Source organism: Eurosta solidaginis, chromosome 5 (assembly GCF_040869045.1).
Source record: "Eurosta solidaginis isolate ZX-2024a chromosome 5, ASM4086904v1, whole genome shotgun sequence".
Taxonomy (NCBI): domain Eukaryota; kingdom Metazoa; phylum Arthropoda; class Insecta; order Diptera; family Tephritidae; genus Eurosta; species Eurosta solidaginis.
In genome coordinates, this window is record NC_090323.1 from 194,412,047 (window position 1) to 194,436,047 (window position 24,001).

Consider the following 24,001-nt stretch of genomic DNA (forward strand, 5'->3'; position numbering starts at 1 on the left):
AAAGAGACCTGTGAAAAAAATCGCCGCTAGGTGGCGCAAGGATCAAGATATTCAAAAAAAAAATCGTGCTGTTGTTAGACCAATCCTTCTATAAGGGGCTTTGGTCTGGTGGACGAGCTTAGATACAAAATCGTACCTACGAGTATTCCAGAAGGTACAAAGAAGTGCTGCATTCTGCTTGGCGGGCGCCCCTGCGGAGGCGCTGGATACTCTTTTCAATGTGTTGCCAATAGATTTAATGGCAAAGCAATGCGCGGCATTTTCTTCTCCTTTCTGCGCCTTCGTCGGACTATTGCGCTCCGGCTGTATTTTTCGATATGAAGTACGAGGTTGTCATCCAGGATAGGGATTATTGGTTGAAGGAGCCGCCGGACCTGAGCGATAGGCCGCAGATATATAATGACGGCTCCAAATTGGATACAAACGGGGTCTTTGCACCTCAACTAGGGTGGAATCTATCCTTTAACATACCCTATCATTGCAGCGTTTTTCAGGTGGAGGTGGGTGCTATAAATGAGGCCGTTGATTACTTGAGGAATGCTGTTCACGGCTATAATAAAATTCATTTACTTTGACAACCAGGCTGCACTAAAAGCGTTTGGATCGGTCTCTTAACGAGATCGCTGAGCAAACTTCCCTCAGTCTGGTATGGTTGCCTGGACACTCGGAAATACCGGGCAATGAGATGGCTGGTGAACTTCGCAGAGGAGGCATATCCGTTCCGCTTTCGGGGTGCTGGAAGGAATAGAGCATGCCGCTCGCTACCTGTAAGCTCACTTTTAATGAAATTTTCCTTAGGGAAGGGGGTGTGAGATGGAGCAATCTCGAATCCTGCTACAACACTAAGCTCGTGTGGCCTTAATGGGATGCGAGACGTACAAGAAGTCTACTTCTTCTTGGAATGGGGGGCATATTTATCTCTGGTGGTTGGACTTATAGCCGGCCACATAGCAATTGGGAAGCATGCACAATGGCTGGGTGCTTCTTATAATGATGGAGCTACAGGAGCTGCAAAGGCGAAGAGGAGATAGAAACAATCAATCATTTTCTGCGCGACTGTCCTGCGCTTTGGCGCAAGGGGAAGAAATCTCTGGGAACTCCCTTCTTTGACGATCTTTGTGAACTGGCTAGGTTGAACCTAAGAAATTCCTAACATTTGCTGAATCGACCTGTTGGTTTGAGTAAGGGAGAGATTCACGTGGTATTACAATTGGACCTTTTGACCTTAAGTGCACTGGTGCCTGCACCGGTGGCCACTCCAAGCTAGCCTAGCCTAATATTTTGATCTTTGGCTCATCTAGAAGAACGGTTTATCCTAAGTATTCAAGTTTGCTTAAACTTTAGACTATGTTCAACGCTTCATGTTCCTAGCTCATCGGAAGTTGACCGCAAAACTTCCAAATTTGGTCGAGTCTTGTTGCCTTGTCATCGGGTTTCGCAGTATATTCGACGTTTCGAGACTTTAGCCGCAAGGAAGTAACTCAAACATCGATTGCCAGATTACCAAATTTTGTACTGAAATTTCTGGACAAACATCAAACCGACCTAACATGAAGAAATGAAAAATATGAATTGATTGAAAGGTTTTATAGAGACAATACTGAACATATAACTCTGCTGTGGATACTCCCTTTAGCTGATTTGAATTATTTGTGGACTCGTAAAGATAAAACACGGTGAAACCGCTAACGGAAAAAAATACCATATCTAGACTTAGGTCGTCATCTTTAATAATTTCGTTAATTAGTCTTACCCACAAAATCTCGTTCCAGTGTCAGTCAATATAAAGCTTTATGCAAGTAATTAAAACGCTGAGAACGTGTGAATTGGCTAAATGAAGCAAGATAAGATTTCTTTTATTCAACTGACAAGAGGATTCGCTATGTAAGAAGTGGCGCGACTTAATACACTTGGCTAGTTGCATATGGTGTGAATAAGTACAATTCAAATAAACTAAAGAATACTTGTAAGGGTCGACTTCAACGCCTAGTATCATGAGTTCTCATTGAAGATATTGTGAGAAAAACTGAGTTACAATATAGATATGTATGTTTAGCTTGAAGTATTCATACGTGGGTGTGGTTAGGAGAATAATTTTATACCGTAAATTAAGTGTTAGGCCATTTAGAAAAAAATATGGTATACTGAGTGTAAGTGTGAAAGTACTGAAAGGTGTGGAAGTCATAAAGAACATACAAATGCACACAAATACACACAAACAAGAACCGTATACATTATGTGTACTTACAAAGAGATGTATTCAGTAAAGAGCATACCTTGCATAGTCAAAGGAAGCAGCAAACAAAAGCGCATACTTACGCATCTATCGTAAAATATGAAATATGTATCTACATGTATAAGTTAAAATATCTCTGTATCTAGAATGTAGTTTATGTATGCATGTATGAGTAGTTGGTATGTGACCGGAACAGATGCCACCGAGTATGTACTTGAAGGGAGCATACTTCACAAATTTATGCAAGCGATGCACACACACACACACACACACTTTGGTATGTTGCGAAAAAAAGGCAGCGATATTTTTGCATGAAACCACATATGAAAAGATGTAAAATGGAAATTATTATGCAAACATAAACACACACATACACGAGCATCCCTGTGAGAAACTCTTACTTACTTAGCTAGTTGGCGCTTAATCGTTTAAACGATTACGGGCGCTCAACAAGCCACTCCCGTCGCTTCTTCGATGGGTTAACAGGCGCCAATTGATCATACTAAGCGAATTAAAGTCGTTTCCCACCCGCTCCGAATGAATATTACGTATGTGGAAAGTCCTTTTCCGTACAAGCTAGCACATCCCATTTTTACCCCTCCACCTTTAGAGTCTATGGATTTTAGTCGCCCTTTACGATAGTCATGCATACTGCGGAAAACTCTAAGTCCCTTTAACATGGGGCGCCTCTTTCTCTAAACTCACAAAACTCCCTCTCTCTCTCTCTCTTTATTTTCTCTCTTTATATATCTATATCTCTCTCCCTCTCTCTCTCTTTCCCTCGCCCTCCGTCTCTCTCCCTCTCTCTAATTCCTCTCTCCCTTTCTCCCCCTCTCTCTATCCACCTCTCTCTTTCCCTTCTCTCACTGTCTCCCTTTCTTTCACTTTCTCTCTTTCTATTTCCACAAATTGTTCATCCCTTCCTCCATTTCTATGCTGCCCTTCTTCTCCCTGCCCCCGACTATTACTTTTCCAGATTCCTTTCTACTTTCCAGCGCCCTTCATCCTTCTTTTCCATAGTATATTGCTCTCAAACTTTCCATTCCCCACTTATCCTTTGTCCTTTCTTCTTCCTTACTTTAGTTTATTTTCTTTTCCTTATCCTTTCCTCTCCTTTTCCAACTCACCCTACACTTCTTTCACCCTAACTACTCTAGCTACTTTTTTCTCTATCCCCCTTCTACCTGCAGTCTACTTCTTCTTAAAAACACATAAACCCAATCTATAATGCTGACCCACTAATTTTTTGTTTAAAGAATTTTTAGCTCCTTTTCTTTCCCCCACTTTTTCTCTTCCTCTCATGCAGGTCCTTCGCCTTCACTTTCACTTTCCTCTCAGTTTCTCTTCATATCCGTCGTCCCCTCATTATCTTTGTTCTCTTCTATTTAATTTTCCTCTCCTTCTCCACTTTCCATTGACTCCTCCTCCGCTTCATATGTATATTCTTAGCAAACTTCCCATTCCCCTGTCGCTCTTTTTCCTCTAGCTCGATCCAGGTACCACTATCTTTTTACTCATATCTTTTATTATTATTTTATTTTCCTTATATTTCTAACTTCTTTTCCTACCTTTCCCTATCGTTTACTTCGTTTTCCCTTGTAACTCTAGCTCTAGCTTTCCATTTACCTTCTCCGTCCACCTTTGCCCAGGGAGAGTTCTTTATTTTTTCTTTTCCTCGTCCTCCCCCTCCTTTTTCCTCCACCCTACTTTTCATTCGCTCTTTGACTACTTATTTTAAGTGCCCCCTTTCTCTGCGTCCTACTTTTTTTTTAACTACATACAAAGACCATCCGACTTAAAAGTTGACCAGCTCCTATTTTAAAAGATTTTTTATTTTCTTTTTCTACCGCACTTTTTCTCTACCCCTCTTCAAGCTACATTGTACGCTCCGGCACGATCCTCTGTACACCACTGACTCTCTGTTTTCTCCTTTCTCTACTCCTCATAAATATTACCCTAACTCTCCCAATATGAGATATCTACTTGAAAATCTTGTGGATATATGGCGAATCGAGTTTATTTTCTAAAATTGCCTACCATAAGTGACTACAAATCTTCCCAAAACTGTCTTAATGCATACCTGCTTGTTAATAACCCGTTTCCACTTTCGTTGTTCCGATCTTTCGCCTACTTCTTACTCAAATTTGGATTTTTACATAAATGGGAGTGTCACTACCCACTTGGATTAAAAAATATGCAGACCCCGAAACCGAGCTACACTTGGTGGGATTTTTCTGTGTTAATTTATTTCCACAGGTTTTCCACCAGGCGAGTATATACGTGCACCTACAACGAAACACAATAAAAGCATTCATATATACTTTTCATAGAAAAGAAGGATTCCAATTATGCCAACACAAACACTTTCCGACAAAGATGGGTTTGAAGAGCTATCCCAGGTGCACATACATACGTACATAAAATTAGTGCCTATATGAGTAAACACTTCTAAGCGGGAACATAAGGTTTAGTAGAAATTTATTTAACAATTTCCAACCGGATGAATACATATTAAGAGGAATAGAGGAATATATCTGCAATTCATGCACATGTATGTGTAACGCAAGTTGCTATTTTCATATGTTTCTTTGGAACATAAATATTTATGGATAGGCATCTCGAAGCTTACGTGTACGCCACGTCGTATGAGCAACAAAATTATGGGTTAAATAAAATGTGTTGAAATTTTACGAGCGCATAAATACTATTTTGCTGTTAGCTAATGCTAGAAATTTTTTTTTTGTGCTACTAGATATTAAGAAAAGGTGTTATGGTAGTTGTGAAGAGAGAGAGGATGAGTTGAAGTTGTGAAAAAAATCCATTTCCAGTTGAGGTGTGCATTTGACAAATGTAGCCACTCCTTCAGATATTTGTTTTGCATATTCAATTTAATTTTGTCGTAATCTAAAAAAAAAAAAACGGAGCATAATAGATCTTTCAACACGAAGCTCATGACGCGTAAATATTTCATTTGTTTATTTTTTTTCTTTCGGTATTGAAATAAATAAGGCAGACGACTGAAAGACAAATTTAAAGTATTTAAACATATAGGTACAAAAAAATGTGGCTGCAACGTAGATAGACACAACAAAGGGAAACCTTCCCTTTGGGAGAATAGCGGATATGATATCTTAAGCCGGGGTCAATGTTAAGTCCAGCAGAAGAGAAGGTGTAATATGTAGTAGCGAAACTTAAATCCGGCAAATTCGGCTCCTCCCACGCAAATGCACCGAACTATCCCTTATTACAAGTAGAAACAGAGATGACATTGAAAAGGCAGAAGAGGAGAGAGCATTAGCGCATAAATCCAGGCCTATAATGTTAGCTAATTAGTAACTTGACTACACACCAAACGAAGAAATCCTCATTTCTAATTTTATATACATACTAGCAGACCCGGCATACGTTGTTCTAACCCAACTTTGGTCAAGCTGCATAGCTTTTAAGAAGCTTTTACCTCTTTCTCTCCTTTTCCCTCCCTTCCCATTTATCCTTTTATCCGCTCCTCCCACTGCGCCTTTTTCTCCCTCTCCATCTTTGCCATCCTTTCTTTTCTCTCTAGCATCCTCTTTTTCTTCCTCCCCCGTTTCGTCTATCCCAATCTCTCAATATGCGTCAAACTCTATCTTTTTCTCAGTCTCTTTCTCCTTTCCTCGTTTTTTTTCTCACAATTTCTTTTTCTTCTCTATTCCTTATTCCCAACCAAGTTTCAATTTCAGTCCCTGTCCGACGCAGTATGTTGTCTCGAATGCTATTTCACAAAAAAATAAAACCAAAACCTTTGTCTAAAAAAAAATTTAGGGGTGATGTATAAAAAATAGATACGATCCGATTCTCAGACCTTCTATTCTCACATCATTTCAACACCATAAATATTTGTCACCAGCGCCCTATCTCAGTTCAAAAAAAATTTAGTTTATGCTGATAAAGGACGCTTTCAAAGGAACTCTTAGATACCGCGTTCTTTTGAAACAGAGAGCCCTGTTTATACAAATTCTAATATAAGGCGCTTTACAATAGTTTGATGAAGGAGTTTTCGAAACGCTAGTCGAGACTAGATGATATTCAACTTGGTGGTCAATATTCAGATTCAAAATTCTCATTCTCTCTCACTAAATTTCATCAAGCTATCTCAAAAGTTGAGTGACTAGTTTGCATTCAAAGAGATAGACGGACAGGCATATAAGGGCATATGTAAATTAACTCAGGCCCTCATGCTGATTATTTCGGTATTCTTATTGATGAGTCTATTTCCTCTGCTTTAAGGACTTATAATCTTCTTGAATCGGGCTAAATTTAACATACCATTTCATTTTCATTTTTGTAAATTCCTTGTCCAAAGCCATAACTTTAACATATGGCTCTTTAGTAAACATCATAAGAAGAGTAAAACGGTTTATACCGAAAAGGTTATTTACACACATTTTTCGCAACAGTAATCTAGAAATGACCCGAAGAATGACCATATCAAACTAAATAACAAAAATAATAATTTGACGCAACATACCACCAAGGAGATTAAGGCCATGGTTCTACTTAATTGAGATTCTATTTAATTGATTTTTTTCTTTTTGTTTGGCATAGAGTTCTTAGGCCGACACGAAAGTTCATTTTCTAAACCAGATTAGTTTCTGATGAGATGATGCCATACTCATGGAAAGCTTACCAAAGCATCACCGAGAAGTAGTCCCTGCTTCTGAAACATATTCATGTTGATTTTGCTTGATCTACGATATGAACAAGCAACTTTTGGCATATCGGTCTAGCACATTCTACGGCGGTCACCGTACTTAATTGTCAACCATTAAAAAAAAAAAACAGAAAACCAAGAGACACTAAAAAGCCACTTTGCACAAAAGTTAATTTAATGTCGGCACTTTTTGCTTGACTTTAGTTCAATTTTGTTCTACTTCGTTACATTGGCACGCGTAAAGAGCGAACATAAGAAAAGGATTCCCTTTGTTGTACGCTCGTTTATGTTTATATGCTTATACTAATGCTTACATTATTATACAGGGTGTATGCATATCTATGCAGGGAACATTAACAACAATTTCAGAAACCTAAGAAAACAACGCGGCCGCCGTGGTTTGGTGGTAGCGTGCTCCGCCCACTACGTCGAAGGTTCTGAGTTCAAGTGACGGAAAAAGCAACATAAAAAATTTGAAAATTGTATCGAAAATTTTCACTCACTTGGTTTTTCCCACATTCATTTTAGCTGGTTTCTTCGTTGTAATAGCATTTAATGCATTCTTCGATCATCTTTGGAAGTATTACCGATTTTGATAGTCTTTTGTCGCTCCGTGTATCTCTGTAGCCATTTAATATGTTTACTTCGATGCTTCTAGGTCATTCTCTATCACACTCTTCTAAAAAGAGTATTGGACTCTGAAAGCATCATCCACTAAAATTGTGTATGTTCAGATTATTATACCGTTTTCTACTGGGATTTACCTAACACAGGACAAATTCAGCCCTACAGGTTGATACTATTATTCTTGTGTTAATTCGCGTCCGATTTACAACTCTTTTTCAATCATGGCTCATTCTTCTCACTCCAACGCATGTTAACTAGGTAACTCTCACACTAAAACAATTTCGTTCACTTGCACTCCGGCCTATGCGCTTGAGCTTGCTGTTCTTCCTTTTCGAAGCCAGCAAAGTTTTCCTTATCTCACCAGCTGCTCTTTGCGGCCCACTGGAATCCTCAAATGTCTGTGCGGTTTCTTAATTTTTTAGCAATAAAGACGCTCTCCAAAAAATTTGTAGTTCTATCGATGTCGATGGTCATTTTTCGGTTTCTGATCCTCTGCGCTACCGAAAATACCCTCCTTGAGGTGATAGCCTGACCATCTATGGAGCGGTTTGATATAACCACCCCGAACCTTTACGTCATTCAACTCATGTTTCCGTGAGAAGCTTGTCGTCGCCAGATCTTTGTCTGCCAAATAAATAGTATTTGCTACGAATAGGTGAGGTTGGAAAAGCTTAATAAAAACTGTAGTTTCAACATATCGCTTATATCGTTTATGATTTATTGCTCTCAAAGATCAAAAATGAGTGCAGAGTTGAAAATTTTCTGCCAGTCTTCTGATTTACACCCATCCATATATAAAGTTTCGTTAACTGTAGCCACGACTGTAGCTAATTGGTCTTCAGAGTCAATAGTTGGCTCACGACTAAGGCACTGAAACTCCCCTTTCGTCTGCAAGCATATAAAGGTCATCATCATCATCATCACCATCACCAACTTAGGTATCGATTGAAGTACTTTACTTTTCCAACTCATAAAGCACATGCTTATGAGTGGAGAAATGTTATCTCTAACTCACGGAACACTTCGTTTTCCCTCGATACAGTTCACAACTCCCGACTATACATCCTCACAGGCATAAAGAAGACTAAAGTCTTCAAATCCAAAGTATCACATATTGCGAAGTGCGAATCTGAAATTTTCGTCGCATATATACGAGATACTTCAAAATCTTGGTTTTATATTTGCCAACAATGACACGGCTTCAAACGAGCGAATGTGCTGATTCTTTCTTCAGGCTTGCACTCGTTCATATCAATAACAAGACCTTTCGTGACTTTATCAAGCCAGAAAAGGCAGAATACACTATTTTTTGTACTATTTCTAAGGTCAATGATATCAAAGTGAATAGTACGGCATGTTAACGATTTATTATCGAAATTTTAACAGCCTGATATCGATAACAAGCGCTATTGAAGAGTTATCGAATGGTTATTGACGTTGTTGTTGTTGTTGTATTAACGATAACGACTTTGGGGACAAGCACCATGGAGGTACTAGGCCCAGCATCTCGAGAACAATTAATATGATCACATTAAACCTTCTAGGTCAGACGCCACTGTCGAATTCCTAACTAAAATATATCGAATTTTTATCGCAAAGTTGTAGATTTTACTCGATTGTCCCTGATTGGTTATCGATGAATGTTTCTGGTTGGTAATCGATTACCAAAGTCTTTTTAGTAGGAAGTTATCGATTTGTTATCGATAAAAGTGTTTTTAGTCGAAATTTATCGATTTTTTTTTGAAAATTTAACGAAGTTTTATCGAAAAGCGAAAGGTTTGTTACAGAAAAATACAGATTTTCTATTGAAAATATATCGGTTTGTTATCGAAAAGTCGTAGATTGTTGCTTCTACAACATTAATTTTTCTGATTGGTTATCGATTAGTTATCGATTTGCTATCGGCTTTTAGTAAAGTGTATATGGTCAAAAGTTATCGATTTGTTATCGAAAATGTTAAATATATAACTAATACATTCTCACATTCAGGCATGTTTTACTGATGCACACTACTCCATACTAAAATATTCCCTATCAAAAACCACCCGTTCAATTGCTCAACAACCCTGTAAATCTTCATTGGTCTAGTTGTTCAATCCATTATTCTTTATTTGCTTTTTATGCTTAAAAAGGGGAAGCATTTTTCAGCACTTTAAATAATTACGAAAATAAAAATATAGAAAACGAGTGGATAATAAAACGCATTTGCATGAAAACTACAAATTCAAATAAACAAAAAAAAAAGAACACTTATACAACATATTTATATAAAAAAGTAATTCCAGCGACGCATAAGAATAATTACCAAAAGCAACAAAAAATGAAAAACAACAATAATAACAATAAAACCAATGTACAACGTCGGCACCAATGTCTTTTACAAATAAAGCACCAAAAAAATATAAAAAACAATTTGGCTTACAAAAAACCACAACAAACACATAAATCTCTATTCATTACGTTGAAAAAGTACAAAAAAGAACAACGTGGGGTATAGGCGGCCTCAGCATTTAAATTTTCGCCAACAACAAAAGCTATCAAGTAAGGAAGGCTAAGTTCGGGTGTAACCGAACATTACATACTCAGCTGAGAGCTATGGAGACAAAATAAGGGAAAATCACCATGTATGAAAATGAACCTAGGGTAACCCTTAAATGGGTTTGTACGATATGGGTATCAAACGAAAGGTGATAATGAGTATTTCAAAAGGGAATTGTTGAATTGATTTCGCCCTGCAGAACTTTTTCATTTTCTTCTACTTAATATGGTAGATGTCACACCTATTTTACAAAGTTTTTTTCTAAAGTTATATTTTGCGTCAATAAACCAATCCAATTACCATGTTTCATCCCTTTTTTCGTATTTGGTATAGAGTTATGACATTTTTTTCATTTTTCGTAATTTTCGATATCGAAAAAGTGGGCGTAGTCATAGTCGGATTTCGGCCATTTTTTATACAAATACAAAGTGAGTTCAGATAAGTACGTGAACTGAGTTTAGTAAAGATATATCGACGTTTGCTCAAGTTATCATGTTAACGGCCGAGGAAGGACAGACGGTCGACTGTGTATAAAAACCGGGTGGGGCTTCAACCGATTTCGCCCTTTTTCACAGAAAACAGTTATCGTCCTAGAATCTAACCGCCTACCAAATTTCACAAGGATTGGTAGATTTTTGTTCGACTTATGGCATTAAAAGTGTCCTAGAAAAATTAAATGAAAAAGGACAGAGCCACGCCCATTTTGAAATTTGCTTTTATCTTTGTATTTTGTTGCACCATATCATTATTGGAGTTGAACGTTGACATAATTTACTTATATACTGTAAAGATATTTAATTTTTTGTTAAAATTTGACTTTAAAAAAAATTTTTTTTAAGTGGGCGTGGTCGTTCTCCGATTTTACTAATTTTTATTAAGCATGCATATAGTAGTAGGCGTAACGTTCCTGCCAAATTTCATCATGATATCTTCAACGACTGCCAAATTACAGCTTACAAAACTTTTAACTTACCTTCTTTTAAAAGTGGTCGGTGCCACGCCCATTGTCGAAAAATTTTACTAATTTTCTATTCTGTGTCATTAGTTCAACTCACCTACCAAGTTTCATCGCTTTATCCATTTTTGGTAATGAATTATCGCACTTCTTGTGTTTTTCGAAATTTTCGATATCGGAAAAGTGGACGTGATTATAGTCCGATTTCGTTCATTTTAAGTAGCGATCTGAGATGAGTGCTCAGGAGCCGACATACCAAATTTACTCAAGTTATCGTGTTAACGGACGGACGAACGGACATGGCTCAATCAAATTTTTTTTCGATCCTGATTATTTTGATATATGGAAGTCTATATCTATCTCGATTCCTTTATACCTGTACAACCAACCAATCAAAGTTATTATACTCTGTGTTTATATTCTCAACTGAGTATAAAAAGGCTGCCTAAAAAATTTGGATGACTGTTAAGGGGTTGGAGAGTTGTAGATGAGAAGCGACCACTAAAGAAATTTGTATGTAGTAGAAAGGATGCGACGATAAACCAAATCAGTGCTAGCCAATACAAAAAAAAGCACAATAACAAACATGTAAGGATGCGACTGTTTTCGACGGTGTCGCAAGAATTATACCGTTCTTGAATGTAACTGAATTATAATAAATTTAGGGCATGCTTGGTGAAAGGTCTGGGCTCTATCTCCAGAAAGCGAAACGTCGGAAACTTTGGAAAAAGTTTTTTGAATCTTAAAGCTTAACCATGTCAGATGGTTAAGTATGGTATAATGTAAAGACATTTATAGTATGGGTGTGGAAATTTGTGAAAATATAGAAATTCCAATATAACCCACATTTTTTTAATAAAAAAATGTCATTTTTTTCAAAGCAAATCTTTGTGCGCTTTATTATTTTTATAAATAGTTTGACAAATATTTACGTTATTTTGGCTATTTTATTTTGTGCTTCAAATATGACTCCTCAACGTAGCAAAAACAATTTTGTTTACCATGTTCAATGAGTCATATGTGAGCATATAGGACCATAAGAAATAATTTAAATTTTCGAATCACAATAACGGTAAATTGATATATAAATGTCAAAAGCATGTATTAGTGTGCTTTTTGTTTAATTGAACTTAGAAGTATATACAAAAATTGAAAAAAATGATAAAAAGGTATCAGAAAAAAAATTTCGAAATTTTCTTTCATCTTCCTAAAGTTTAGGTCTTTTGATATACGCTCACATAGAATTCACAAATATATAACGACACGTTAATACCAATAAAGCGTCTTTAAGTTGTATTACGAAATGACTCACATGTGACTCATGAACTTATTTCAATACGCTCTTGTGAGTCACATATGACTCATTGGACAGGGAAGTTGTTAACTTTTTTTAGCAAGTAGTTTGTTAGAAATTAAAATAAAGGGAGCGAAGGAAAGCACAATGTAAGGAAATAAAAAGATAGATATGAAAACAGAAAGGAAAGAGAGAAACATACGGAGAGGTAGAAATAGATGCAGAGTGAGATAAAGGTAGAGGGCGAAGCGAATAAAATAAAGGAGGGAGGGGTGGGGAAGTATAGAAAAAGGCCTCTCAAAAGTCATGTCGAGGGTAGCGGGAAGGATGGGGAGAAGAATAGGAAACTAAAGCGTAATATGGAGACAGGGAGAAAGCGGAAAGAGAGAAACAGACCGAGAGTATCAAAAGACGTAGAGGGATAGAAAGGGAAGAGAGAGAGAGATGGTGGAGGAGAAATAAACACTCAGAGGGGAGGGAGAAGGATAAATAAATAAATGCAAGGCGCGAAGCCCCCGAAGAGATTTTAGGCCAAGTTTCTCTTCCAATTTGCGTCGTGCTCCTTTTTAATGATTCCTACAAATTGGCGGAAAGGGACCTACAGGTTTTATGCCGACTACGAACGGCATCTGCAAGGTAGATGAATTTTCGCTGACAAGCTTTTCATGGCAGAAATACACTTGGTGTGTTTGCCAAATAACTGCCGAGGGACGACCCCGCTTAGGAAAACTTTTTTTCTAATTGAAAAAAAAAATTGTTTTTCTAAATTTTCGATGTTGCTTTGACCGGGCGTTGAACCCACGATCTTCGGTGTTATAGGCGGAGCACATTACCATCACACCACGGTCAGTAGAGAGTAGGATAGAGAGAAGAATAGCAAGTTATAGAGCGAGGGACGGTTACTGGTAGACATAGAATGAGAGAAAAAATCGAAAGTTTGAAAATACTGAGAGGCATCGAATGGGAAGAGGGGGAGTAGAAATATAAATCTTATAACAGACTTACAGGTGAAACAAAATACGGGTAGACGCTTGTCGAAGACGAAGTTTTTGCTTTCATCCAAGAAAGAATCGGCGCATTCGCAGCCAGGTCACTGTTGACGGATATTAATTCGAAATTGTGAATAACTCTTGCCGACAAGTGCTACGTTGGACTGTGTAGGCAATTGAAAAGTAAAGTCCTCTCTCGACAAACAAAATTCACGTTATACAAGTCGCTCATCATACCTGTGATGGTGTATGGCTGGGAGTAATGAACGGTGTCGACTGAAGATGAGATGACTCTTGGCGTTTTCGAAAGAAAAGTTCACCGGAAGATTTGTGGTAGTGTCAGTTATGCTGACGGCGATTATCGAAGGAAATATAATGTGTGAGCTTTACGCAGATATGATATGATAGTGCAGTGAATAAAAACCCAAAGCCTTTGCTGGCTGGGTCATGTTATGAGAATGGACGAAGATGCTCCTGCCAAGAAAGTACTTAAGTCGACACCGCAGTTTAGAAGCAGAGGAAGATGCACACATACACAGAGTTCGGAGAGGCAGGTGGAGGAAGACTTGAACTGCATTGTTGCTCCCAAGTGGCGCCAGTTATCGCGAAACAGGGAAAGCTGGTCTGACGTGTTACGAAATGGCCAAAATCTTGAGTTTTAACTTTTTTGCAGCATTTTAAAAAGCCACCAAATGAGTTCTTATGTCTCGTTCAACCTTTTCCATTTCCTTTTTAATTTCTTTTCCCTTTTCTGCTCCTTTTGTTTTTTTTTTCAGTTGCGCTTTCTATTTGTTCCCTTCTCACTCTACGTCACTCCTTACCTACAATCTTCTCGTATCTTTATGGTATGAAATATGATATTTATATTTAAAAAATTTGGTAAATATTATCCTCAATATTCGTTTCGCAAAAAGGGATATTATACATCGACTGCCGATTAAAATATCGTTTTTTAAAACGCACGACCAGGTCAATTAAAATGTATTTGAAGAACGCCCTATCCCTGACATTTTTTCAAATCCAAAAGCTCCAAAGAAATAGCTGGTATACAGAACATATCTACTGCTGAGTGGAATACCATCCTATCTCGGCTGCTGTTTGGAAAACGGTCTATTTTAAAAAACGTGCCAGTCATGCTTTGAAACATACTCACATTGGTATTTTTGTAGAAATTATGGGCAGTGTATGATCAGATCTCGGGTACGAAGGACAACGAATGAAAGCAGAACGACTTATCCTTCCGCTGTCGGCACCCGCCTTCGGCAGCAAAAGATGCCGTAGTCCCCCATTGAGTTCGAGTTACAGGTGTAAGATGTCTAAAAATTCCTCAGTTTCTCAATTGGCAGAAATGACTGGAGTACTTTCGGTCTTAGACTACTAGGACAGTTAAGCGTCAATTTATGGTGATGACCATGGTGTACTTCATATGAATTTTTTTTGTTTTGCATAACAATAACTTGATATATGGAAGATAAATCTATCCCCAATTCCCATAGACATATTACCAACAAAAAAAAAAAAGGAGGAGCAAGTCATACCTTAAATGAGCGTTCCAGCATAAGAGCAGGTACTGAAAACAAGCAAAATTGTTGTTAATTTTTAACAGTGTACGTGTGGTATATAACTGTAGTTTTCTATGAATACTGCTGTCATACAAATATATGTACCTGCCTTTTTGTAATATGTACGTTAATATACATAACTACACACCATTTAAATTTATATATGCTATTGCCCTCATAAGTAAGGTAACTCCCGTGTCTCGACACAATTCAACCTGTCGCTCCAGCAGAACTTCCGCAAAATAGTTGTTGTCATCGTCGACGCCATTCATAAATGAAACAAATCACGTAATGAAAGAGCAGATTTCACTGGTGATAGCGATGCTGGTTGCAGCCACTACAACTTCTACTGGGTGCTTTTACCTTAACCACAACCGGTGCACCATCAACAACCACAAAGGCTGAGTTGACTGCAATTTTCAGACTTCGGGGCGACATTCTACAGTAACTCGCGGTTGACTCATTACTTTGCCATTTGATTGCACTCAGCGTAAAACCAGAGAGTAACAACGAACCGGAGGCATGAGCATGGCCTACAAAAACTAACATTCTCTGGCATATGCATTAAAGTGTTGAATGGAGATTATTATCTTTGTTATTTTTTATATATTATAAGTATATGGTGAAAAGGAATGTTAGGTAAATGTATAAGATGTTTTATGATGATGACAGTCGGGCTCTTATCTTAGTGATTGAATAAAATTTGATTTATTCTTTTGTCTATGAGTTCCATGTTAGGAGCTAATTATAAGAAGAAAGTATTTATAAAGGAGAAAATAGTTATGCGAAAAGTTATATCACGCTAAGTGTGTTGAAGTCGTATTTCAAATAATTAAGTATGTTGTTTTATTAAAAACCAATTGATTACAAGCTAAAATATTTGTACCATCTGAAAATATGGGTACCGGTTCGTATATGTAACATTCTTTTAACATGTCTTCCAATCTTTACTCAGTACATGATGATGCTCAAAGTTATTTCACAATGCTATGAAAGCTTTTTAGCTCAAGTTTTTTCTAACTGGCGGCCGAGCAGGGACAAAAAGTAGCTTTGAAATATAAATATATATATCCTTTTTCAAAATTTATATCAAGCTAGAGTGTAAAGTTATGTGAAAAGTTATATCACGCTAAGTCTCTTGAAGTGGTATTTCAAATTTCATTGTTTCATTAAAAACCAATTCCTATACGTAACATTCTTTTAAAAGGTCTCTTCCAATCTTTACTCAGTAGACGATGATGCTCAAAGTTATTTCACAATGTTATGAAAGCTTTTTAGCGAACTCATTGCCTAGCTCAAGGCTTTAAGTTTTTTCGAACTGGCGCCCGAGCAGTGACAAAAAGTAGCTGTGAAATAGATATATATATATATATTTTTTTTCAATTTATATCAGGCTTAGATTGCTCAAGTGATGTCTAGAATGCTTGTCACGATAACCACCTCATTTACAGCTGTATATTTACGAGTTATTTTTATAGAGGCGGTGCCACATTTTTCATCGCTTCAGTTTTCAGGCTCGCTGGAACTATAACAATCGGCAGCGGCAGTGAATGATGAACGGGAAATTTACTATCATGACTCGATGTCATCGTTAAGGCGAAGGTTATTGTCGGTATGGTGCTGCGAGAGTTGAGTGGAGTTATAATCAACTGTCGGTTTCGCTGGAAGCTTTTGAAAGCTAAACCTTGCTTTTTTCTCGCGCACTTGTTCTCCTTTGCACAGTGGCTTTACAGGCAATGGTACGAATGGTTATTTGTATATCGTAGAGGGCACTCATCTAGGACACCGATTGCTGTGCCTTCTGTCTGTTACGACGTGAACAATTTAGTTTCAAGTTCTATGTTCAGCAGACATCTAAGTAGCTTGGTTTTTCTTTTTATGCTTGAACCTTATGTTACAAATGACTACAATTAAAGCATATTCCAAACCTCAGCCTGTTTTAAACTGCTGCATCATGGAGGTTGAATTTACAGAATGTAAGAGCAAACGCCTTTACCTTGGCCCCCTAGTAGCTACTCCGCTTAGAAAAACTCTTTTTCTAATTGAAAAAACTTGTTTCTAAATTTTTTATATTACGTAAGTCGGTAATGGAACCCAGGAACTTCGATGTGGTAGGTGGAGCACGCTACCACCACACCATGGCGGCTAAAATTTATTGCATAACAAAACTGAATAATTAAAAAGATTCTGGAAATATCACCTAACAGCTAGTTCAAAAGCACACACTCCCTCTCAAAATGTTTCGGAGGATCGCTTCGATTCGGCTATAGAATGCCCTATTTCTGAATTGTTTCCATATATATGTACCCCATTTCAGCCTTAAATGTAGCATTGTTGGAACGTTTTAAACAATGTAGAGAGAAACTGCAGCCGACATAGAATCGTATTCCATACAGTGGTCGAAATGTATTTACTCAAATCAAACTGCCAGATAAAAAATTTAAAAATATCAAGAAAATTTCGTATAAGTTTTTTTGCGATTCGGTTTAATAGTTTAATTTGGCCGATCTAACCGCGCATCCGCATAATTTGCACATACCTGTAGCCAGCTTACTTCCGTCATCATTAGAGATGTTGCCGGACTTTGCAGCTGAATGATTTATCTAGTCCAGTTCAGGGATGTTAATTTGTGTGCATTCTACTTAAGCGATGTCTGCAAGGACGGAAGCCTGACTTTGAAACTACATACTCTGTATTCATGTTCCTCTGCATCATACATTCCTCTGCACACCAGATCTTCTCATATGGCTTACGTACATGTCGCCTTATCTGCCTTAAAGGCGCAACTACAGTTTGAGTAGGGAAATTCGGCAGCCCTGTAACTTTCTCCGTTGCAGCGATCTGAGGATTATGATGCATCTCTGTGCATTGTAGGCAATTTCTGATGATTTCTTTATTTAAGCAGAGACTATGCCCGAACGTTCCACACCCAAAAGTTGTGGCGGTTCGACAGCCGTAACGTTACGTCATCGACTGTCCAGTAGTTGTATTATGTGCGGAGTCTTTCTTTTCTTGATTCCAGTCTGCATTCGCAGGGTCATTAACCTGCCGGACAAAACTGAGTTCCTCCTCTGAGCCTTACAACCCGCCGAGGAATGAAGCGCTCTCTGCTTGATGTCTCTCAGCAACGTTGTCAATGTTTCCCATACTGCAGGACGAGTTTGGCAGAGTCTGAATTGCACTTGGTCGTATGATGGGAGGATATCATAAACAATTTGGAGCTTTACATAAAAATATTTGATACATTAAAATAAAAATTAAATGTTTGTTTATGTAATTTTTTTTGTAATGGAAACCAAATCAAGTTAAAAGAAAAATAATGAGAACCGTGAGAGTATTAAAATTTTTTTTAACGTCATTTTGCTCTCACATGTTTTACTTTGTAATATTTGTATCATGCTTAAAACCACAACGAAAACTCACTTAGCTCTCTTTTCTTTCCATTACAGCCCAATTTCCAAACAATACAAAGAAAAATAAAGAGATTGTAAGTACTTTATAAATTACTACGAACTAGAAACACACAAATTTATTCTACTATTAACAAATTCTAAATATAACAATATTTCAAATTAAAAACAAGTAAAGGTGTCTAAGTTCGAGTGTAACCGAACATTATATACACAGCGTGAGCTTTAATTGTACATTTCATTTGAGATAAATTACTTTTCTACATAACACGTGGCACCGCTCGTTTAAAAAAATGTCTCCCCATTTCTTCTTACAATGAAACTTGATAATTGAAATATATTGATTTAAAACTATTTTTTGCTAAGTTATAGCTTATTATTCTAGTCTAGGACCCTTTTAAAAATCTTTTGTATAAAAGTGGGCGTGGTCTTTAACCGATCTCTCCCTTTTTCTACAAATATTTCTTGCTATAGGGAAAATTTGTGTACCCAATTTTATTACGATCCGTTAATTTTTCTTCGAGTTATGACTCCCGAAACATAGAAAATTGCTTAGTCGTAAAAGGAGCGGTGCCACGCCCATTTTTCAAAATTTGCAGTTTTTCCTATTTATTGTTATAAATCCACTTGGGAAATGAAATACCAATGAAATAAAGCTCTTTTTTGCAAAGATATAGCTTATTGTATTTGTCCACGACCCTTTTAAAATCTTTTATATAAAAGTGGGCGTGGTCCTTAACCGACTTCGTTAATTTTTCTTCAGAGCATTTCTTATAGTAAAGGCAACCTCTCTGCTGTTTTTGTTACGATAGGTTTAACGATTTTTGATTTATGATTAATAATATTTGTAAAATTTATTTTATAACAAGTGGGCGATGCCACGCCCATTTAAAAAATTTTTTCCAAATTTTAATCTAGAGTCTCATTATCAGTGCACATGTCAAATTTCAACATTCTAGGTGTATTATTTACTAAATAATCAGGTTTTTTGTGTTTTCCAAAATGTTATATATATAAAAAGTGGGCGTGGTTATCATCCCATTTCGCTCATTTTCAATACCAATATATTCCAGATAAGCTCGTGTACTAAATTTGGTGAAGATATCTCAATATTTACTCAAGTTATCGTGTTAACGGACAGACGGACGGACGGACATGGCTCCATCAAATTTTTTTTTCGACACTGATGATTTTGATATATGGAAGTCTATATCTATCTCGATTCCTTTATGCCTGTACAACCAACCGTTATCCAATCAAAGTTAATATACTCTGTGTGCAAAGCACGCTGAGTATAATTATAATATTGATGTTTGTTTGTTTTAATGGTGTGTTCAATTTATACTTCTTATTAAAAATTCATGAGCTTAACACCGGCTTATAATACCTGACCTTTGATAACAATACGAAATTGCCTGATGATGAATTCGTGGCGGTTTTCGAAATGGTACCATCGCAATATACCAGTAAATGTGTCTTTCTTTCTTTTGCGTTTCTCTTAGCAAAACATAATAATTGAATATTCGATTATTATAAGCCGGTGTTGAGCTCATGAATTCTTAATAATAAGTATAAATTGAACACACCATTAACACAAACAACCATAAATATGTAAAACTGAACCCGAGTTTACAAAGCTTCTCATTCGCAACGAAAAAGAAACTTTACAAAAACAAATGTACATAACAGTCAAATTAATAGAGGCAGAATGTCTCAATTGTGTTGTCAGTGTAGAAATGAAATAAAACTGAACTAAGCAAAGAAACAAATACAAGCAGGATAGCCTAGTGGTTAAGGCAACTGCAGTTTCATCGTGTGATTCGCGGTTCTAATCTCGGTGAAACCTTTGATAACATTACGAAATTGCCTGATGATGAATTAGTGGCGGTTTTCGAAATGGTACCATCGCAATATGCCAGTAAATGTTTCTTTCTTTATTTTCAGTTTCTCTTAGAAAAACATAATAATTGAATATTCAATTATTATAAGCCGGTGTTACCCCAGCGGGTTAGGGGGTCAGAATATACCCGCGGTAGGTATGCCTGTCGTAAGAGGCGACTAAAATACCAGATTCAAGGGGCTGTGTAGCGCAACCCTGCAAGTTGCCAGCGCAATATATAGCTTCTCCAAACCCAATTGTCAACCTCACCTATCCGCGGCGAATCCTGTTTCACTAACAGACGAGGCTCTGGCGAACCTACGCTCCTTATGGAACTTGTGGTTGTGCAGGGAGGGGATGGCCTGAAGGTTTAATGTGGCCACATAAATCGTTACCGAGATGGTCGGGCCCGCACCTTAATGGTGCTGTGGTACCGGAGCGTACCGGATCTGTATCCGGCAAAGGACCATCACATCGATAACGCTCCCCAAAGCCTTCGGGGAGCAACCTTATTGCTACAACAACAACAACATAAGTCGGTTTAAGCTCATGAATTCTTAATAAATTATAATATTCCTCCCACTAACCATTAACATAAAATAACATAAATCCCTTTACGCCTACATAAGTTCAAGTTCATTCATATTTACAGTTAAATCATCAATTACTTTTAACCACACTGAACACTTTTTTACGAAAAGCTCTTCCAACCGCACACAAACAAATGAAAAGCAGCCAATTTATCATACCACCAAATACGGAAATACCGGAAAGCGATTTTATTATATATGTTTGCTTTTATTTGAGTTTATTTTGGAATGAGCGTTTTTTTTTTTTTATTTTTTATTTTTTTTATTTTTTTGAGGTTAGGTTACAATGTGTGCCATTAAGCCGGAAATCGCAGAGTATTTGTTGGTAGCAATCTTTCTTCTAAAATCTCGAATTTTAAGCACACGTGGGAGATAAACAAATGAAACAAATTCAGAGATAACTCGTTCTTCAAAGAATTTCGAGATAGGGATAATTTTCCGAGATAAAGCATTTTCGAAACGGTAACCGCGATAGGAATTTTGATTGGATAATGGTTGGTTGTACAGGTATAAAGGAATCGAGATAGATATAGACTTCCATATATTAATAACATCAGTATCGAAAAACAGTTTGATTAAGCCATGTCCGTCTGTCCGTCCATCCGTTAACACGATTACGTCAGCAAATATTGAGATATGTTCAAAAAACTCCAGTATACGGGCTTATCTGGACACAGAATAGATTGGTATTGATTTTTCGATATCGAAAATTTAAAAAAATTTACAAAATTAGATAATTCAAAAACGAATGTCGCTAAAATTATGAAATTTCGTATGTGAATTCGTGTTATGACGAGAAACACAAATACTATAAAAAAATTTGAAATATGGGCGTAGCCAGTTCAACCTAACCTAACTTGTTCATGTCTTCCCGTTTCACGCCGCTGAAAGCACGCTATACGCCTAGCATCTCCGGTGTTTCGGTATCATCATCCATAACATTGCCTCCATAATTATACTTGTCTTTCTTCTTCATCTGTATAATCTCCCATAAACTCACATTTTCTTTTTTCATTTCTCTCTCTTTCCTTTTTCTCATCCTCCTAGTTCCAGTTCCATCATTTTCTTTTTTCACGCATAACTCATCGGGTTCCCCGTTGCCCCTAAATTAGAAAGGGATTGCAAAATTCTCCCTACCAAAATACAAATGGAAAAAACACACAAGATAGAGCTCCGTGCGCTGAGGGCGCACCAGTTAACCTCTGCAGTAAACAGCTCAGCTTACAAAGCGGAAAGTGAAATTTATGCTGTTATTAATTTTCATTTACATTAAGCCAATAAGGAAATTGAAAATAGCTGCAGCGCATAGCTTTTGGTTAGTAATTAATCATCATCCGAAAATGTCCAACGTTTCCTTAGAAAATTGCCAATTTGTCTTTCTATGAAAAAAACCTAGAAAAAAATTACTCATTGTCTTAACTTAATACTTCCTTTTCCACCTTTGGAGCGCCCTGCACATAATTTTCAATAAAAAAAAGTGAAAATTAGGGCAAAAATTCCGTTAAGCTTTCGCACTCACTGCCTCTGGGCAACTGTTAATAGACACAGATACACATGAATAGGAGCTTTTTATACTCAGCTGAGCAGAGCTCACAGATTATATTAATTTTGTTCGCATAACGGTACCCTGTAACGGCATAAACTAATGATCTGGGTGAAAAAAGAAATTCATTTAGCCATGTTCGTCTGTCCCCCGTCCGTCCGCCTGTCCGTGAACACGATAACTTGAGTAAATTTAAGGTATCTTAATGAAATTTGGAATGTAAGTTCCTGGGCACTCATCTCAGATCGCTGTTTAAAATGTACGAAATCGGACCACGTCCACTTTTTGGCTATCGAAAATTTTTAAAAACCGAAAAAGTGCGATAATTCATTACCAAAGACTGACAAAGCGATGAAACTTGGTAGGTGGGTTGACCTTATGACGCAGAATAGAAAATTAGTAAAATTTTGGACAATGGGCGTGGCACCGTCCACTTTAAAAAGAAGGTTATTTAAAAGCTTTGCAAGCAGTAATTTGGCAGCTGAGTATGTAATGTTCGGTTACACCCGAAATTAGCCTTCCTTATTTGTTAAGTTATCCTCTGTTCGGCTTTTTTGCTTTTGTTCTAGCTGACTCGTTTATTCAAAACTGCCAACTGCAAATGTTGCATATTCGCCTGAGCTCTGGTGGGTAAAAAAAAGTGGCGTTGGTTTAGCTTTAAAGCCACAAATGTTATGTAATTTGGTTTTAGGTTGTCGCAACGCTCCAGTCTTTCTGTGGTATGTTAACGTTCGCAGTTGGACAGGTTTAACGCATTTATATTTGTCTCAGTCAGTTATGATGCAATGCAAAGAAATTAATTGTTTTCAGTCCTTTGAATACATCGTTCCAATTAAGTGCATACGACACTTGCAATAATTGATATTGCGTACTGGATATGCAAGAACGTTTCACCTGTTTCGTAGGGTAGGCAACTTATAGGTGGTATGAGGGCTTAGCTGAATCAAAAAGCGGGATTCAAGGCTCAGGGTGGCACACTTCGTTTAAGGATTGCTTAATATCTTCCCCAAGCAAATTGTAAACCTCGCCTACTCGGAGTGAATCCAATTTGAATAGCATACTAAGCTCTAGCGACTCCCAGTTTTACAAGAAATGTGTTGGAAGCCCTAGAAGGTTCAGTCTTGTCACTTCAAATTGTTCTCGATGTGATCGCTCAATTACCTTAATGGTGCTACTTTACGGAACGTTCGGGATCAATACAAGGAAATGGGGCAGTCAACATCGATGAACTTCCCTAAAACCTTCGGGGAGTCTAATTATCGCTCCCCAAAAAAGAAGAACATAGCGCTTTCGAGCCAGTAGTCTTTCTTATAACGGTCCGCTTTGGGAAGTAACGAGGGCTTTACCAGAGAAACGAAGTGCTGATGTGACAGGCGGATATAATAATAACTCAAAAATCTTAAATTATAAATACAAGAAAGAGAGAGAGAGAGAGATAGAGAGACGCAGTGAGCAAGAAAAAACAAAGCGCTATAAGTGACGATTCATACTTGGATACCAAAGGAAGCGGTGAGCCATAAAGCTTGATCTGATCAGCTTGGTCTGCTAACCTGAACAAAGGAAAAGAGTTGGGAAGGAAATAAGTCTGAGAGGCAAAGATAGCTCTGTTGCAATACCAAGCAACTATAAAATTTGCTGGTGATCTGTAATCTCACAACTTACAGCGAGAGCAAACGTAGGACAGTGA

General features: G+C 37.4%; 1 protein-coding gene across 1 annotated transcript in view; it reads left to right on the forward strand.

Annotated features, from left to right (window-relative positions):
- The window catches only part of LOC137252021 (uncharacterized), a 490,237-nt gene that overhangs the window by 71,669 nt on the left and 394,567 nt on the right, over positions 1 to 24,001 (forward strand). Inside the window, exon 2 of the mRNA XM_067787158.1 lies at positions 18,342 to 18,379. The gene's annotated coding sequence lies outside the window, so the exon portion shown is untranslated. The remainder of the gene's footprint in view (positions 1 to 18,341; positions 18,380 to 24,001) is intronic.